Raw genomic sequence first — 14,160 nt, forward strand, 5'->3', positions numbered from 1 at the left:
TTGCTCACACCTTTATGTGCAGCCATGGTTTATGACACCCCTTCTGCTGTGTGTCATGACACAATTTCACAAGCATTTTTTTAAGAGCAGTATGAAGTTAAGCTCTTTTAATTCCCCCACTTCTGTGTGGGTACCAGCCAGGGAAACCAAGGGACTACTCCAGCTAAAAATCACGTTGCTGTTAATCTAGCTATTTTTGTTGGATTGGCAACTGGCCTGACAAAACCACCTGTGCAAGCAACACTGAGCTGGGTTTTGTGGGAGAGGAATCAAAGGATGTCTTGGGTTGGAAGAGACATTAAAGATCATGTAGTTCCAACCCCCCTGCCATAGGCAGAGATGACACCCACTAGATGAAGTTGGCCAAGGTCCCACCCAGTCTGGCCTTGAACAACTCCAGGGATGGGACATCCACAACTTCTCTGGGCAACCTGTTCCAGTGCCTTGCTACTCTTACAGTGAATATATGTTTCTTCCTAATGTCTAATCTAAATCAATCCTCTTCTAGTTTAAGACCATACCCCCTTGTCCTATCACTATCTACCTGAGTAATGAGTCCCACTCCATCCTTTTTATAAGACCCCTTTAAGTACTGAAATGCTGCAATGAGGTCTGGAGCCTTCTCTTCTCCAGGCTGAACATGCCTACCACTCTCGGCCTTTCTTCACAGGAGAGGTGCTCCAGCCCTCTTATTATCTTTGTCGTCCTCCTCTGGACTTTGTCTAACAGGTCCACATCTTTCTTGTGCTGGGGGCCCCAAACCTGGATGCAGCACTCCAGGTGGGGCCTCATGAGAGAGAGGAGAGGGGGGTCAATCACCTCCCTCCACCTGCTGGCCGTGCTTCTTTTGATGCAGCCCAGGATACAGCTGGCCTTCCGGGCTGCAAGAGCACACTGCTGGCTCATGTCAGGCCTTTCATTCACTAGAACAACCCTCAAGTCTCTTTCCACAGGGCTGCTCTCAATGAGTTCTTCTCCCAGTCTGTACTCATGTCCAGGATTGCCCTGACCCAGGCGCACCACCCTTGTCTGGATCCATTCCATGATTTTGCCAGGCACAGAGGTGAGGCTCAGCAGTCTGTAATTCCCTGGGTCTCCTTTCTACCCTTTTCAAAAAATGGGAGTGGTTCTTTCCTTTTTCCAGTCACTAGGGACTTGACTTGACTGCCACGACTTTTCAAATATGATGGAGAGTGGCTTGGTGACTACATCAGCCAATTCGCTCAGGACCCTAGGATGCATGTCATCAGGCCCTATAGACTTGTAGTTAAGTTGTATCAGGAGCTCCTGAACTTGCTCTTTACTTATAGTGGGAGGGACTCTGCTCCCCCAGCCCCTGCCTAGAGGTCTGGGGACTCCAGATGTGATGAGCCTGATCACCAGTGAAGACTGAGACAAAGAAGTACCACTGCCTTCTTCACGTCTGTTGTATGAGCTCTCCATCTTCATTTGTCAGAGGCAGTTTGCTCTCCTTAGTCTTTTTTTTTGTGACCAATGTACCTGCAGAACCCCTTCTTGTTATTCTTTGCATCCATGACCAAGTTTAGTTCTGTCAGTGCCTTCTAAGAACCAGGAGGAAGCATGATGGGGGGCAGAGAGGGGCAGTCACTGAAGAAAGGTCTTTCATACTCAAAGAGCAATTAAAGATTCCTTATTCTGGAGCTTTGTGAATACATATATTAGAGCAGTTGTCTCCTGTTTTGTTTCCATATTTAAGTGATACAGTTGCTGAAGACTATGGGCAGCATTAGTCACTGGTAGGCAGCGCAGTCTGAGAGACTGTCTTGGCACCTGAGCCGTCTAAACTAACACAGCATGTCAACATTTTTTTCCCTTTATATACCTATTAAAAGTATCTTAATACTGTCATGTATATATGCACATATAAGTACATATATGTGTATATATATATAGACACATTTATAAGAGCAGTATGTCTTCCTTCAACAACATTTCATCATTCAACAGAAATCTGCAGACACGTTAACATCTAATTAAATATTTTCTGATATAGGATTACCTATTTTTCCCTCTATTTAATGAGATTCCTCTAGCAAGATTTGGGAAATAGTGTTTTTTTTCTTTTTGTATTTTAAGTAACCTTTATGCTTCCATATGGCTTCTATGACTCAGGCTTTATCATTTATAGATTACAAAGTCACAATTAAAGTCCTAGATAAGACTAATGAGTTGAACATGCCAGACAGAAGCAATTAAAAAAAAAAAATTCTAACTAAATTTTAAATCTCCAGAGAAGGCGTAAATTTACAATGCAATATTGATTACAAAGAGTTAATTTGTCTAATGTGTTAACTCTGAAAAATTCTGTGATGCCTGAAAAATAGAGGTTGTGTGGCTGGGTGTAATCATGTCTTTCCCCACCCTCTGCTCCATCATGCTATGAGAACTGCATTATTCTTGATAATAATACTCAATGAAATTTTTAAGGACTCATTCTTTAAAACACAAGGGTTTGACTGTGTATTACCTCGAACATTTCTATGCTGTTTCTGCAGTTGCTATTCTACAATTTATTTTCTACTCTTGGTGGAAAATGTTTACCTTGTTCTGGTTTGCTGTTATTTTTAATAAAGTTCTCCAGTAAATTAATCTGTTTCAACAATACTAATCTAAGATGTGCTTTTCACTTTTATGATAAACTTTTATTACCTAAGGTCATGTAATCGTAACCAGGTGGTTACATTCCTTCTTCAGTGCAGAATGAAAGGAGTGAAGAGGTTGTGCTGTGGCTGGAGGGTGAGATACACTTCTGATAAGCTGTTTTACTTTCTTGTATGTTCTTGATTCTATTAATTGACTTTTGGAGGTTAACAAAAGCAAGAGAACAGATGCTTGACAATCGTAGAATATCCTGAGGTGGAAGGGACCCATGAGAGGATCATCGAGTCCAACTCCTGTCTCCACACAGGACCACCCCAAAACCAGACCCTGTGTCTGAGAGCATTGTCCAAATACTTCTTGAACTGCAGCAGGCTCAGTGCTTTGACCACTGCCCTGGGGAGCCTGTCCCAGGCCCCGACCACACTCTGGGTGAAGAACCTTTTCCTAACATCCAGCCTGTCCCAGCCCCATGCTGTTCCCTCGGGTCCAGTTGCTGTCCCCAGAGAGCAGAGCTCAGCGCCTGCCCCTCCGCTCCCCTCGTGAGGGAGCTGCAGGCCGCCATGAGGCCTCCCCTCAGCCTGCTCTGCTCTGGGCTGGGCTGGACAAACCAAGGGACCTCAGCCACTCCCCAGATGACTTCCCCTCTAGACCCTTCACTGTCTTGGTAGCCCTCCTTTGGACAGCCAGTAATAGTTTTATGTCCTCCTTATACTGTGCTGCCCAAACTGCACACAGCATGCGAGGTGAGGCTGCACAAGAGCAGAGCGGGACAGTCCCTTCCCTCGACTGGCTAGCAGTGACATGCCTGGTGCACCCCAGGGTATGGTCGGCCCTTCTGGTTGCCAGGGCACGCTGCTGGCTCACGTTCAACTCACCATCAACCCAAGCCCCCAAACCCCTTCCCATGGGGCTCCAGCCCCTCTTTCCCTAGCCTGTATGTATATCCAGGGTTGCCCAGTCTCAGGTACAGAATCTGGCACTTGGCCTTGTTGAACTTCACACAACTGGTGACTGCCCAGCACTGCAATCTATCAGGATCTCTACGCAAGACCTCTCTATCCTCCATGAAGTCAACAGATCCTTCTAATGTAGTATCATCTGTAAATGTGATCCTGTGTATCTCAGCAACAGCTCTGGGTCCACACCAATGATTACTAAGAGACAAATAGGACTTTTTTTAATCTTTTTTTTTTTTTTTTAATTGCAGTGCGTACAGATTGGGACAGGGAGAAAGAAAATTTCTTTCTTCTTTCTCATGAAAGTTGGTGGAAATTCCTGTATAGGGTCCTGTGGTATACAAATCTCTCATTTCCCACGTGCCTCAGGCTTCAGCTCCCCATGAAAAGCATTAATTTAATTTAAGAAAGGGGAAGGGAAAGTAGAGCAGGGAAAAAACCTTCAGAAGAAAGCATGTATATGACACGCGGTGCTATTGGTTAGAGCAGGGTACAACCCTGTTCGTTGTGCAAGTTCAGATCCTCCCCTGAGGCCTCCTAAGCCCTCTGAACCATCCACGTGAGATGCTAGGATCAAGAGCTGCTGAAATTTGAGTGCAAGTTTCACATTCCTCCTCTTTCAGACAAGCATGTATTTGTTCAGGTTGCTTTAAATTACTTTTCATTGATCTGGATGTTTCATACTCAAGCTGAAATATAAAAAGGTCACATACAGTAATTAAAAATATATTCTCCTCATGAAAATTGAAGGGGAAATTTAAGCTTTAATTAAGTCAGAACAAAATATGAAAAGCATCATTTTCCTATTCAACAGCTTTTCCTTGAATGTACTTTGCTTTAGGCACACACACTCAAAGATATAGCAGTGCATTTATTTGCTCTTTTAAAACTATTATTAAATATGCTACAAATTCTTTATCTGTGTGTAATCAGCAGAGCTTTCACCTTGTTCATCTTTGCTAAGTCCTCATTGCTGGTAATGATAAGGAGCCAGAAGAAAATGTGATAAAATACTTTACATTACTGTGATCTTATTGCATGCACTTCAAAAAAGTGTGTACTTCGGTTAGGACAGGCCGGTATAAAAATTTTAGTAGTGTTATGGCTAGACTAGAGATGTTTAAAAACAAGTCTTTAAGGTACTTAAAGTACTATAAGGTATTTAAGTGCTTTATATAAAACAGTGTTTATATATATCTGTGTGTATATATATAATCATATATAACTATGTGCGACTGGCCTCCCAGAAAGGGATGGCTTTAGTTGATGTAGTGCCTTGGACAACTATTTTGGAGTATTTTTAAACAAAATAAATAAAATATGGCAGTCTCCATTTCTAAACTCCTGAGACTGTGTCTCCTACTTCTGACAACCTCCAAACACATATGCCATATCTGCAAAATCAACCCCAGGCTCCTCCAGTCCTATTCTTCCTTCACCGTGTTTCATCAGCAGGATGCTAATACCTATGTATACATGTTTTGTTTTAAGGTCTATTCTTTTGCTTTGTCGTGTCCTCAATTTCCAGTGGAAAATGGAAAAATTCACCTCACTTATGAAAGCAGTATCTGCCAAAATTCATTTCAGAGGAATTTCTGAAAGCATCTCTTCTTCCTTGCCTGTGACCCAGGGATAGCTGACACCTTTTTCTTATCTGGGAAATGATTAAAGATAATCTGTTATTTTTACAGCTGTCAAGTGCATCTGACAATATTTTTCCTTATATTCACATGCATGCTGCAGAAGGCAGATGCTTTTACTTTTTGTTTTCCTGATCTCAGATCCCCAGGAGGATAAAGAGAATTAAATAAAATGTAGAAAAACTTTAGCATGAGAGGTTTCAATATTGCTGAGGGATTTAATATATCATAATTGTTCAAGACTTTGTTTCTTTGTGGATCTCTTTCTCCTTCACTGTGATTAAGTTCACAATGAAGTCTAGATAAATATGACATTTAACGCAATCCTATTCTTGCTGCTATGGAGACATGGCTTGCAGAGTGTGGTGTCTACATCGCTTTGGCCTACAACAACATAAGTTCAGCACACTTCTGCAATATCTTCCAGTCTCCCTGTCTTGGTCACTGTAGCTTTGCACATGTGTAAGTATACTTGGCAACTTTGTGATATTTGTCATCCTTAAAGCATTTCATGGGCCTCAGTTAATGAAGTCCTGTGAATTTGTTTTTAGGCAGGAAGGGCCCATTACAACACTGGAAAAGGGTGAAATTGAGGTACAGAGATAGTAAGCCTAGATCTTCTCAGGTGCTCAAGTACCTAGCAGCCTGGTTTTGTATTATGATTTCCCCAGGGGCAAACCCATTTGAAAGTTTGTCGCCTTCCACAGCTCTGCCTGCAGTTTGTCCTTCCCCTCAGTCATGTGACATAAATTGTGGTGTTTGTGGGGCCTTCTTGAAAGTAGGTCAGAAGCAATGTGTTGCTGAGAATATGTCCTCGCCCCAAAGGGGAATTTTTTCTTGTTAAAGATGGAAGCAAAACCAGGACTTTGTTCACAGTGACAGGGTGATAGTCCTTTCAAACGAAACATGTGCTCCTTTCTGTGCATTTAGAGGAGGAGACCACCTTTTGTCCTAAGATGAAGAAATGTTTTGTAAGGGTTAAACAAAACAAGCATCCCTTTCCAAATTTCTGTGATTTATTTATTTTTTTTTTAAATCTGGATTTCTTCCGTGACCTCCTTAAAGCATGACTTCAGAAACAGGCGACAGAGAGGAATAGGAATTATTGCTTGAGATCAAAGAGAGGGCAAGAACCTTATTAACCAGTTTTGCCAGTGAAGAAATCATATTTTGGAATAATTTCAGTGGAGATTAATGGGAGTTCAGTATAGAAGAAAACAGAAGGCTCTCAACCTAGGCAGCATGAATGCAGATCTGTCCATATTAGGTCAACACGAATACTAAAATCATTTTGTTCTCTAGCTGGTTACAACTTTCTGCTTAGCAGCTCAGCAGGCTGTGATGTGGGGTCCTGCACTTGACTTGCTGCTTAAGTTTGGAAATCCTGGTTCCCCCAACAAAGCAAAGGCAAGCTCCCATGGAGCAAGCATGTCACACCCTGTACCACCATGGTGTCAGTGTGTGGAGTCCGCTTGATGCACAGTTTCTTGTAATTGTTATTTCTGCCTTCCCCATATAGCTTTTAATAAAGGACACAGCAATGAGGACTGAATGGCATTTATTATCCGGACAGTGTATCATGGCCAGTTAGCCTGATGGATTGGTGAAAACATGGCCTGTCCCCACACCATTATTCAGTCCTTAAACAAGGATTTTTTCCTTAGTAAAGGCTGAACTGTGACACTATGCAAGGTTTTCAGATTTACCTTGTGTTGCTCATAAAGAGCACATGCCTCCTGTGCACGCTCCAGAGGGGGTAGTCTTCAACTACGACCCCTAAGGGGCTTTGCTCAAATTTCACATGCATCAGGCATCAGTACACGAGGGCTGTGTCTGCATGCAGGAGAGGGCCCAGGCAGATGTAGTTGTGCTGGTTCTTTAACTCCTTTACTTTAAAAGTGTTTTAGAGGTACTTTAGTTCTCTGAGTGGGGAAATCAGAGCATGTGCACATTGCTATTTAAGCCTTAGGACATACCAGGACTTACCTCTAGATTGCTTCATCTGCTTCATATTCCAAGTCCTAATAATTTGGATTTTTCTTTCTCCTGGACCTCTAGTTGCAGTCAGAGACTTGCCAAGCTTCCGTAAGAGCCGAGCTTTCTCTTTTCATGGGGTCTGAACAACATGCTTGTGCTCCGGCAAAAACACCGCAGGCAACTCTGGCCAAAATAAAGCCCTGGTGGCATGGACAGTTACTGCATCAGGAAAAATCTCGAGGAATGTTTGTTTCTGCAGGCGGGTGATGCAAAAGGACTGTAAGGGCAAACTGATAGCAACAACTCGGTGACTTCTGTCAAGTGGAAGAAAAATGTACTTTGATCCTTTGGGAAATACATTTGGACGTAGCTAGTCATGGAATATTTAAAGGAGCCTTTGGGAGAAATTCTGGTGAGAGAGTCTAGTTTGCAGCCATTACCTGTGGTAGCTGTGAACTGTCACATCTATTTTTCCTCTCCTGGGGAGAAAAAAACATTGCCTGTTTTCAGTGACAATGGGGGCTTGCCCTGTAAAACAACTTTCTCTGCGACTGTTGTGCAATGTTTGTGAGGAGGCGAAACTGAGCAAATCAGATTTGTTTACAACAAGTAGGACTTGCTCCTTGGAGGCTGTGGCGGTGCAGCTTTCCCAGTTCAAAATGATGCTAATTGGCTCCCACCTAGTCACCGAAAGGGAGGCTCTGTGATTTCAGATATGTCACCTGCTGGAAATGACTAGAAGCCTGCAAATGTATTCAGTTCCTCAGGGAATGGTTTTTATCCTTTTAAATGAGTTTTTGTGTGAAGAGGTATTTGATAGAATATCCCCGGTGTAAGATAAATAGTTTCCCTGAGTTCAGGACTAATTATCCTCAGGGACACAACAGACTGAACAGCTAGATGAGCCAGAAATAAAATGGTATCTTGTGGCTATAGTGGGAAGTAGGCAGTTACACTCCTACCATACACGATTAGATAGCTATCGAGCTTGTTATTGTAGGAGAGGAAATGACCGGCTTTCTCATACGGAGCCTCCACAAATAACAAAGGACATGTGCACTGCGGCAGCACTCCCTCTCTGTCATGTCTAGGTGGATGTACAGCACCAGGAGCCATTGCTGGTCATTCATATTTCAGGCCAAACACAGTTATAGGCCACGCTTTCTGTGTGGTGGTGCACATGCATGTCATGTTTACACAGCATCCGTATTTAAAATATGCGTGTCTTAGGGAAGAATAAGACAGCATGCTTTAGTTCTCCACTGCAAGTCCAGGAATAAAATCAGTTTTTGTCGTGTTTGTCCAGTGCATGAGATCTTTTTCTGTTTTCTTTATCACTTCATGTTTCTCTCAGTTATTTTTCACTGACACTTAGTTCAGTGTTTGAGGCTCCAGGTTGTGACTGGAAGCTGAAGGGTGAATGAGTGTTGAAATTGCTCCTGTAGTCTGAACAAAACCAACCAGATATCTCATGAGAATTCCAGGGAAAAGTTAAATCTTACAGCTTTCAGTTAAGTCCCCCCCCCCCGCCCCCTCTGCCAAAGCTTCCATTAAAGCCAGCTGTAGTTTTGCCTGAATAAGGACCGCGAAACATAGCCAAATTTTGCAGGATAAAAAGTTCATCTCCTCTTTAAACTCTGGATAAGCATCTGAACTCTCCGCCACAGTCCTAAATTAGCTCATTCCCGGCACAAGCCTTGCTCCAGGAGAAACCTCACCAGGCCACGCCACTGGGGACGAAGGCTTCCTCGGGGTCTGCGGGCACAGGGTCCGTGGCGAGGTCCCTGGTGAGCACCGCCACCTCACAGCTGGGAGAGGGCAGAGGTGAGAGGAGGAGGTGCACAGTGCGGGTCTGAAGCCTGCGGCTGATCATACTGGCCGGGATTTGCCGTCTGTCACGTTGACCGCAAGTATTGTGGTGTCTTCCCCAAGCAAAGGGTTGTGGCGTGCGGCCTGGAGGTGACAAAAGTGCAGATGGTTGCAGCTCGGGAGGAATGGGTGCAAGCTCTTGGCTGGCCGAAGGCACGTCTGGCTGGCGCTGCTATTTATAGCTGGGGGAGACGGAGTGTAACAGCGCAGAGCCTACGAGCAGCCAGCTCGAGCTGTTTGAAGGGCACATGCCTTCCGTGGAGAGGGCAGTTTGTCTCAGCTCTGCTGGGGGCAGATCTGGACTCACCCTTTGATAAAAAGACCTCATTTGTCTGCTAAAGCTGGGGCCCAAGTGAGAGCGCAGTGGTGCGCCAGCCCTAGCGATCCTCCCCCCGCATCCCGGCATAGAGCGAGTACATCAGCAACACATTTCTCTAAAAGACTATTTGGAAGTGTTTATTGCTGAAGTTGCCAAATAAAGACACAGAAAAAGGAAGGAGAGAAGTCCCAGCTCTAGCCAATGGCTTCGTGCTCAGAAGGGTATTTTAACCAACTGCTGAGTCTGAGTGCTCACATTGCCCTTGAGCGTAAGGCGTGCTGGGGAGGTGTGAAAGCAGGTCTTGCTTGGCAGGAGTAACCCTTTCTGCGTGCTCCCTCCTGGCCCTCGAGGCAGTGCCGTCAATGGGAGCGGAGGAGCTGCCTCTCAGCATCCCAAGAATCCCTAAATTTTAAGCGAGCATTGAAAATGCGGAGGTGGCATTCATAAATTACACTTCTCTAAACAGGGTGCCTCTAACTTGTGCCTTCACATATTGCAGTCGCAAAGCTATGAATTTTCTGATTTTTGTCACACTCTGATAAGATTAAAAAAACACAGTTATATTCGATCCTGCTGACTGAGTTGCAGAAGTAATTTCTCATTCAATTGAAATCTAAAACTTCAGAGATTTCATGTCCACTGGGATGGAAAGTAATTTATCAATTCCCATTAGCTTCAGCCACCAATCAGGGAAGTTTTTATTTTCATTTTAGCAAAAAGGATAATGTATACCACCTACATTTCATACACCGACAGGGATTTCAGAAAGCAAGCAGCTAAAGCCGGGCTCTCTGCCTGTTTAGAAAAAAAAAATATATATATATAAAAGCTCTTTTCTAAGAAAAACAGAACTTTGTATTTGGTCTGCAACTTTTATGAGGAGAAGGATCCAAAAGTCAATACCTGTATGTTTTGAGACTTGCCCTTTTTCAGTTACTTTGAACAGCTTTGTGGGAACTTGTGGCCTTTCAAGCCTCTTATTTTTGTACGTGCACATCTGCATTTCTTTTGAGAGTTGCTCTTCTAATACACAAACATTTGCTAATGGTCTTACGATGACTTCAGATTACATTTTTTTCCAAGGCATGCAGGCAGAAGAGGGGAGGTTGCCAATCCCTTATAAAAACAAGAACAGTGACATGAACTGCCTTCAGTTCTTGTAAAGATAAATAAAAAAGAAGAAATGCAAAGAAGTGGCGACCTGAGGGTTGCCTCAGTTCCCTGAAATTCCTATGGCGGAACATTTGGGAGAAAGAGAGACTTGCTATTAGTCAACTGTATTGATTTCTGCCACTAAGGAAAGCGGGAGAAAAAAATATTTACTGTGCTAAACCGCTGGAGCTTTCAACCGGTTCGTATTGAAAATTGTCTCCTACGGACTTCCCTCCGTGGCTTTTCCTCTGCGGAAGGGAAGACTGGAAGAGGCATCAGCGCAGAACAATGAGAGGCAGTTCCTGTGTGCCCGCCGGCCTCTGCAAGGGAAACGCACGCTCTGCCGGAGGAGTTGCCTCCTCCTTGCCGTGAGCGATGGGGTCACGAAGCCATTTGCAGAATCACGGCAGATCAAGTATGGCTGTGACTAAAAAGTGATCACTGTGTATTTTTAGATCTGGTTCCTCTAAGTGGCCTTTTCAGTTGCTGTGAATAGCTGCAGCATAATAGTTAAAGTAGACAAAAAAACAGTCCTGTTTCAAGCTGCTTAATACATAGGCTGAATTTCGTAACAAATTACGTGGTTTTGTGTTTGGGAGAACCGGAACGAGTGTTGTTTTTAAGTTATTTTTGGTAATTCTTATCTGTTTCATGTGCAAAGGTATTATTTAAACATTTGCCGCTTGTTTCCTTAACAAAATGTAAGCCAAACCCAAGCTCATCCATTTCAAGGAGCTCTTAAAGGCTGATAGATGGATAGACGTATTTTATAGCATAGCTCTATGCAGAAGAGTGGCTTTGTAATAATGGCAACTTCTTCCTCAGCGTGACTGCTACTTGTCTACATTCAGTCAGATCTTCGACTTTATGGCAGAAATAAGTCTTGACTGCTTTTTACTCTTGTTAGCCCTGCAGAGCCTACATAGCTAAGCATCAGGTATAGCTAAGAGCTAACGAGCTAGATTTTTCAGTGTTGAGCACTACAAGCCTCAGCAGCTGAGACTTCACTAAGGTATTGAACACTCCTTACAAGGGCGGCTTGGTAATTTCAAATCAATTGCACCTGTACTATACTAGTCCAATGAAAACAGGGCATGTGAACAGGCATAGACAAAAGCTTCATTTATTTGATGGGATGCAGTTTGTTTCTCACAATAATTGAAATGGAAAGGACATAGTTTCATTGTCAGAGGCCAGGTAGGACCAGGAATTAGATTTTTCCTTGTGAACACAGGGTGTTTGAGATTAAAAGACTGTAAACCTGGGACCTCACAGTACCATTTCATAAGTACTTTTCAAGACAGAAGGCGTGATGTAAGCACATTGCTAAACAGGAAGGAAAAGCTCACAGAGAGATGAAGGATCTTTAACAATCATACCTAGTCAGAAAATGATTTATTTGATGAGGAAAGAATGGTGATTATTAAAGGTTAATAGGAATGTGAGTCACCTAAATTCTGGCAAATATGGAAGATCCAAAAAGATTCAAAGAGTACAGTAGCCAAGTAGATAGAATAATAAATAAGCAAACTTTTTTTTTATACAAAAGTTGCCAATTATAGTTGAAGATATATATTTTCTTGGGTTCTCATGGGTAGATACAAACCTAAATAATTCCAGCATCCATATTGTTCTGTGCTGAAAGAAAAGTAAACTTTACTTCGTAGTTATCCCTAATCTCATATTAAAAAGAAAAAAAATCCAACTTTCCTTTAAAAAAACACAACTCAAAGTAAACCCAAAGAGACTGCCTGCAGACCTGAATTTTGATTTGTAATACAAATTTAGGACTGAGAAATCGTCGTGAGACAGTAATGAAATGGAAGGCTAAACCTGAAAGAATAAACTTATGTTTACTGTTGCAGCACTATATTTTAAGACATTATTTTTTCCATAATGTTAATTATATTGTTAATTTTTTTGTAACTAATACTTCCTTTAATACAAATTAGATTTCACATTTAATCTAAGTATATGCTATATTATATGTAATGCTTCCTCCACTTGATTCTTAGGGTTTTGGCTATTACAGTTCAATGCTGAATCATTACTGTTTGAAACTGCACTACATGGTAAGATGCCCTAATAGATTTCCTGCAATGTACTTTAAATTAGCCAATGAATTTGTAAACTCCTTTCGAATAGTTGAAAATAACTGCTGTGATTCTAGAAATCTGAGGCAGAGACTGGAAAGTAGATGTGATGTTTTGTAATTTTTGAAAATTATGAAAAGTAAAAATAAGAAAGCCTGGGGAGCTGTAATAGGAACTGCACTTGTTAAGCCCATTTTTCATTAATAAAGTAATGAAGCAAATGTTAAGGGAAAAATATCTGCAGTTACCTGGCAGCTGATTAACAATAACAACTTTATAAATATATATCAAATAATCTCTGACATAATGGATTGATTTTTTAAAATTATTTTTTAAATTACCATATTTGTAGCCAACGGTAATGATGGCATGACTGAAATACAGTCTGTTATTAAAGAATTTGATACAATGCCTCTAATTCTGAACAATTATTTCCTAGTAGCTTGGGTATAAATGTTGTCTTATGCATGGAGAGAGTGTGAATAAATTGTGGTGGTTTGCAGCAAAATATTGAATCCTGGGAGGTGCCCAAGTGAGGTGGTGCTGGGCAGCGTTGTGTTAGATTTTGTTTATGGTGTTTATTAATGTTTTGTGAGAGAAGTGTAAACTGCCCATTAATTATGTTCCACAGGGACTAAATGCGGAGGTGTAGCAGAGGATGGACTAATCACTTTATCACTTGCTGGGCACTCGGAGCTTGTATAATTTAGTATACCCCGATTAAAAGTGGGAATAAATTCTCCCTGATAGGAAATTTATTTCCTAGTTTTGTATGTGGATCTGTGTTTTATTCCCTTCAGACACTATATATCTATTCTTATATGCCAAGGCTACTGACTTTTCTGTTATTCTGGGTGCCAGGAACACTGAATAGTTCTTGAATTGCTTATAGATGATGAAAAGTGCAAATAAAACAATTTTATTAAAGGCGGAAAAAGGAATAAGATAAATATTGCAGATCAGGAAGTGATACAAAAGGACTAGAAAGGGCTAGTGCAGTGCGGACAGGTGGCTGATGAGCCCAACGTGACTTTATTCTTTCTGCCTCGTATATTTATGTGGTGTGCTCACTGCTGTCCTGTGGAGAAAGAGGAGGACATAGCCATCCAGGGAAAAGTCTCACACAAAGGATCCAATGTAATGCTGTGATCATGATTTTTGTAGGAAAATTTCTCTAGTTCTCCTAATTCCATTTTCCACCATTGCAGGGATTCTCTTAATGGGGGAAGACAGAAAATGAAATTACTGCACGGGCCTTTGGAAGACACCTGATTTATCTTGATGATGGACACATATCTCAACTGGAACCCTCTAGACATAAGGTATTTTCCTGCCAAAATGAGTATTAAGGAAATTTAATGCCTGTGGAAGGCCTCAGCATCCTTTGGGGATGCCTGCTTGATGGCAGTCACGGAGATGACTGTGATCTGAGCAGTCTACCTGAGCTGGCTTTCATCACAGTGGGTCACTGTCAACAGCACCGAAGGTGCAGTGTACAAACTTCAGCTTTTTTCAAACTGGCCAAGCTAAAA

The 14,160-nt window shown here is 42.2% G+C and overlaps 2 long non-coding RNA genes across 3 annotated transcripts in view; one reads left to right on the forward strand and one right to left on the reverse strand.

Annotated features, from left to right (window-relative positions):
• Window positions 1-7,342, reverse strand: part of LOC310898105 — a 44,267-nt gene extending 36,925 nt beyond the window's left edge. The window contains exon 1 of the long non-coding RNA XR_014582962.1: window positions 7,205-7,342. This is a non-coding gene — a long non-coding RNA (uncharacterized lncRNA). The remainder of the gene's footprint in view (window positions 1-7,204) is intronic.
• Window positions 1-14,160, forward strand: part of LOC310898103 — a 241,419-nt gene that overhangs the window by 50,532 nt on the left and 176,727 nt on the right. For both annotated transcript variants that reach the window (XR_014582959.1, XR_014582960.1), the window contains one exon: window positions 13,837-13,950. This is a non-coding gene — a long non-coding RNA (uncharacterized lncRNA). The remainder of the gene's footprint in view (window positions 1-13,836; window positions 13,951-14,160) is intronic.

This window comes from Anser anser, assembly GCF_964211835.1.
Source record: "Anser anser genome assembly, chromosome: 3".
Taxonomy (NCBI): domain Eukaryota; kingdom Metazoa; phylum Chordata; class Aves; order Anseriformes; family Anatidae; genus Anser; species Anser anser.